The following is a 5,682-nucleotide window of genomic DNA, read 5'->3' on the forward strand; positions in this document are numbered from 1 at the left end:
CATAGTCGGTATGAGAAGACTACAGGAATATTTACCTGGGTGTACGTTCAAACAGAGATGAGAAAATTGCGATAAATTATTGTTTGTTAGTATGTATATGAATGTTATGTGTATAAACTGTGTTGAGTTGTAGTTACTCAGTAGTGTCTCAGTGAAACAACCGACGGGGGAAGCCTTGCGGTGACAACAAAAGCAGTGTTTTACTGATCAGTCAAGTTGCTCCAGTGTACTCCATACAAACTGGTTGGCTACTGAAGGGATAGAAAATGGGGAATACTTGTTTTAAAGCAAACAAGGAATTAGATGGGAAAAATACATGTTTTAACGGGACCCAGACAATATTAAATACTCAGACAGATGGGAGAAGAAGTGTAGTTTTGTAGGAAATCACAAAATTATTACATAAAATTAGTGAAATCAATTGAAGAATGCCTTTCTGAAGAGCTGTTTACCACAGATGAGCAGCTTTGCGACCAAGCACATTGTAGATCGCTTTACTGCCAAAATGATCTAGTTTAATGGATTGGTTTAGACATGCATAACAGCATTTTAAGAACAAAGAGAGAAACAAAAAGGGACAACGCTTCATGGTGGAAGGTGATGTATAAATAACTGTGTATATGATGAAGGAGAGACCATTTGAGCAGCACAGCCATTTCGCAGCACAGGGACAGCAGTCCAAGTTAAAGGATCTCCCACGTGGTATCACCTGTCACACTGTGTCAAGGCATCAAAAGAAGAAAAAATCACCAAACTCAAGGACAAAGAGACGAAGACTCCGGTGAACGAAGAGAGAGGACTTACAAACCAGAAATACAAAAGGATGCTCGATATCAAGATCCAGAAGAAGAGGCTAACAATGCCACGAACACTTACGATGCTGGGAATGATGCCAGCAATGAACAGAGAAGAAGATTCAGTGTCATCAATCTGCAACACGTGCCTCTAATGAGGGGGTGAATATAGAATCCTCAACGATTACAACGTCTCTGGGAACTGTGACAACAACAAGGTTTAAACCATTTTGATATATATTGTAACCTATTGGCTAAGGAATAGTGCTGAAAATGAGGTAAATCTAATCCACCACTGTCCTTGGTCTTCTGTAGGGTTTTTAAACTAATACGTGGTGGTTTGTTTTTCCACAGAAATTTGGAGATGCATGAATCTAGTGACTTAAACCAAGTAGCAGATGGTTTTATGGGGATCATTGAGAACAAATAGTTAACTTTTGGTAGTATCATCATTTTAATGGTTGTAACTCTCCCCATAAGTGATATAGGTAAGGACTTCCAACGAGAGAGATCGTCCTCTACTCTCTTTACTAATTGCACATAATCCATCTGTACTTATCACTTTAATATGTGATATGTCTATGCAAGGACTACATATTAAATGGATTTTTATCAATAGGAGTTGAAAAAGGAGCTTGCTCCGTTCACTCCAAGCATCGACCCGGTACTGCAGTGCCGCTGGGAACGGTGCGCTCTCCTCTGCTCTTGTGAAAAAGCAAACAGCGGTGCAGGATGGAAGTTTCAGGGAGCCCAAGATGAAACTTTCTTTTAGTCTGCTGAGAAAAGAGAGTGAATGCGAAGTAGACTTTAACACGGCTCTGGGAGCGAGCCGAGTGCGGGCTAACCAGGAGAAATGCTTGAAAGAAACGCGACACCGAATGAGCGGTCAGAACAAAGCCTCAATACGGTGTTCCTGTGGTGTTTTTATAAAATGCGGTGAAAATAAAGGTGTGAATGCCCCATAGAAAACTAAAAGGTGGAGCGGAAGGAAGTGTTCGGCTGCAAGAAGGTGTGAATGTCCGACTATATTTGGTGAAAAGCAGGTGAAGCAAGGTCTGAATGCCCAACCTTACATCATCAAAAGCGAGATCAGAGGTTTTTGGCTGCAAGAAGGCCATAGTTTGCCAAAAGCGGGTAAGGTGCGAATGACCGACTAAATATCAACAAAAGTGGGGGCGGAGGTCTTCGGATGCAAGTGGGTGTGAATATCCCACCATACAAGTATGGTGGAGAGGAAGCTGTGAATGGCCGACCATAGTTTGCAAAAAGCGGGTGAGAAAAGGTGCGAATGTCCAACCATACATGATCGAAACAGGGTGTTTGGCTGCGACAAGGTGTGAATGTCCACCCATAATTAATGAAAAGCGGGCAACAAGTAGGTTCCAATGCCATACCATACATCATCAAAAGCAGGAGTGGATGTGTTCGGCTACAAGAAGGTTTGAATGTCCGAGCATAGTTTGTAAAAAGCGGGTAAGAAAAGGTTCGAATGCCCGAACATACACCATCAAAAGAGGGAGCGGAGGTGTTCCGCTTTAAGACGGTGTGAATGTCCGACCATAGTTGGTAAAAAGTGGGTATGAAAAGGTGCGAATGCCCAAATTCGGCTGCAAAAAACTGTGTTCGGCTGCAAAAAGGTGTGAATGTTCGACTAAAGTTTGTAAAAAGCGGGTAAGACAAGGTGCGAATGCCTGACAATGTATGATCAAAAGCGGGAGCGGAGGTGTTCAGCTGCAAGAAGGTCTAAATGTCCATAATTAATTGCTAGAAAACATGAAAGAAAATTTTCGAAAATCAATCCGCACATGATCATAAGTGGGAGAGGAGGTGTTCAGCTGCAAGAAGGTGTGAATATCCTACCATAATTGCTGAAAAATGTGTTAGAAACGGTAAGAATCCCGGACCATACCTCATCAAAAGCTAGAGAGGTGGTGTTCGGCTACAAGTAGGTGTGAATGTCTGACTAAAGTTCAAATATATTAACAAAAGCGGGAGGAGAGGTCTTCGGATGAGTGGTTGGGAATTTCCAACCATAATCTATAAAATGCGGTGAAAAAAAAGGTGTGATAGAAACCTAAAAGGTGGAGCGGAAGTGTTCGGCTGCAAGAAGGTGTGAATGTCCATCTATAGTTGGTGAAAAGCAGGAAAAGCAAGGTCTGAATGCCCAATCTTACATCATCAAAAGCGAGATCAGAGGTGTTTGGCGGCAAGAAAACGGGTAAGGTGTGAATGACCAACTAAATATCAACAAAAGTGGGGGCGGAGATCTTCGGATGCAAGTGGGTGTGAATATCCCACCATACAAGTATGGTGGAGAGGAAGCTGTGAATGGCCGACCATAGTTTGCAAAAAGCGGGTGAGAAAAGGTGCGAATGTCCAACCATACATGATCAAAACAGGGAGCGGAGGTGTTTGGCTGTGACAAGGTGTGAATGTCCACCCATAATTAATGAAAAGCGGGCAACAAGTAGGTTCGAATGCCCAACCATACATCAACAAAAGCAGGAGTAGATGTGTTTGGCTACAAGAAGGTTTGAATGTCCGAGCATAGTTTGTAAAAAGCGGGTAAGAAAAGGTGCGAATGCCCGACAAAGTATGATCAAAAGAGGGAGTGGAGGTTTTCGGCTACAAGAAGGTTTGAATGTACGACCATAGTTTGTAAAAAGCGGGTAAGAAAAGGTGCGAATGCCCGAACATACACCATCAAAAGAGGGAGCGGAGGTGTTACACTTGAAAGACGGTGTGAATGTCCGACCATAGTTGGTAAAAAGTGGGTAAGAAAAGGTTCGAATGCCCGAATATATACCATCAAAAGCGGAAGCGGAGGTGTTCGGCTGCAAGAAGGTGTGAACGTCCGACCAAAGTTTGTAAAAAGCAGTTAAGAAAAGGTTCGAATATCCAACCAAACATAATCAAAAGTGGGAGCAGAGCTGTTCGACTGCAAGTAGGTGTGAATATCCACCCATAATTCCTGAAAAATGGGTAAGAAAAGGTGCGCATGCCCAACCATACATCATCAAAAGAAGAAGTGGATGCGTTCTGCTACAAGAAGGTTTGAATGTCCAACCATAGTTTGTAAAAAGCGGGTAAGAAAAAGTTCGAATGCCCGAACATACACCATCAAAAGAGGGAGCGGAGGTGTTCCGCTGTAAGATGCTGCGAATGTCCGACCATAGTTGGTAAAAAGCGGGTAAGAAAAGGTTAAAAAACCGGACTGTACACAATCAATAGCGGGAGCGGAGTTGTTCGGCTACAAGAAGGTGTGAAAGTCCGACCATGGTTTGTAAAAAGCGGGTAAGACAAGGTGCGAATGCCCGACAATGTATGATCAAAAGAGGGAGCGGAGTTGTTCGGCTGCAAGGTCTGAATTTCCAACCATAATTTGTAAACACCGTTGAAGAAAAGGCTCGAAAGCCCGACTATACACCATCAAAAGCGGGAGCGGAGGTGTTCAGCTGCAAGAAGGTCTGAATGTCCACCAATAATTACTGAAAAATGGGTAAGAAAAGGTGTGAATGCCCAACTATACATCATCACAAGCAGAAGTGGATGTGTTCGGCCACAAGAAGGTTTAAATGTCCGACCATAGTTTGTAAAAGGCGGGTAAGAAAAGGTTTGAATGCCCGAACATACACAATCAAAAGAGGGAGCGGAGGTGTTTCACTGCAAGAAGGTGTGAATGTCCGAGCATAGTTTGTAAAAACTGGGTAAGAAAAGGTTCGAATGCCAGAACATACACCATCAAAAGAGGGAGCGGAGGTGTTCCGCTGTAAGAAGGTGTGAATGTCCGACCATAGTTGGTAAAAAGCGGGTAAGAAAAGGCTAAAATACCCAACTCTACACAATCAATAGCGGGAGCGGAGTTGTTCAGCTACAAGAAGGTATGAAAGTCCAACCATGGTTTGTAAAAAGCGGGTAAGAGAAGGTTCAAATACTGAAAAATGTGTTAGAAAAGGTAAGAATGCCGGACCATATATCATCAAAAGCGGGAGAGGTTGTGTTCGGCTGCAAGAAGGTGTGAATGTCCAGCCATAATTACTCACAAACGGGTAAGAAAAGGTACTATTGCCAGACCATATATGATCAAAACAGGGAGCGGAGGTGGTTCAGCTGCAAGAAGGTTTGAATGTCCGACTAAAGTTTGTAAAAAGCGGGTAAGACAAGGTGTGAATGCCCGACAATGTATGATCAAAAGAGGTGCGGAGGTTTTCAGCTGCAAGAAGGTCTGAATATCCACCCATAATTACTGAAAAATGGGTAAGAAAAGGTGCGAAAGCCCAACCGCACATGATCATAAGTGGATGAGAAGGTGTTCGACTGCAAGTAGGTGTGAATGTAAGATCATAATTTGTAAAAAGCGGGTAAGAAAAGGTAAGAATGCCCAACCATAAATTATCAAAAGTGGCAGCAGAGTTTTGGCTGGTATTTATCAATGTCTAGATAGATTTCAACAAAAAACAACGTTGTACTTTGCAGTAAAAGAAAGTGCAAATCAAAAGTTTTAGGAATCCGAGAATAAGCTTATTTTCATGAGTTCTGCACGATTTCGGATTTTATGTATAAAATGAATTTCTTCACGCAAACTAAGTTAACACTGCTTTGTCCTTCATATGTACCCATTTCTACATATATTTCAAGCATAAACTTCCTCATATTACCCTGAATGAGAAAGAGCCACACTTGTGATTAAGCCATACCTCCCTTTTGAGGAGTTCTGCATGATTCAAGTGTAGTATCTGTTCTTATCAGTTTAATGTCTGATGTGTCCTCTATGCGAGGACTACATATTAAATGGATTTGTATCAATAGGAGTTGAAAAAGGAGCTTGCTCCGTTCACTCCAAGCATCGACCCGGTACTGTAGTGCCCCTGGGAACGGTGCGCTCTCC

At 42.6% G+C, this 5,682-nt stretch overlaps 1 non-coding gene and 1 pseudogene across 1 annotated transcript; both read left to right on the top strand.

Moving 5' to 3' along the window:
- The first annotated feature begins 1,315 nt into the window (after positions 1 to 1,315).
- LOC140285476 (U2 spliceosomal RNA) lies at positions 1,316 to 1,492 on the top strand (annotated as a pseudogene).
- Positions 1,493 to 5,491: 3,999 nt separating this feature from the next.
- Positions 5,492 to 5,682, top strand: LOC140285471 (U2 spliceosomal RNA). The gene has a single exon (XR_011910507.1). It is a non-coding gene; the product is annotated as a U2 spliceosomal RNA (small nuclear RNA).

This window comes from Leuresthes tenuis, unplaced genomic scaffold (assembly GCF_036924035.1).
Source record: "Leuresthes tenuis unplaced genomic scaffold, fLeuTen1.0.hap1 SCAF_40, whole genome shotgun sequence".
In the NCBI taxonomy this organism is placed as follows: domain Eukaryota; kingdom Metazoa; phylum Chordata; class Actinopteri; order Atheriniformes; family Atherinopsidae; genus Leuresthes; species Leuresthes tenuis.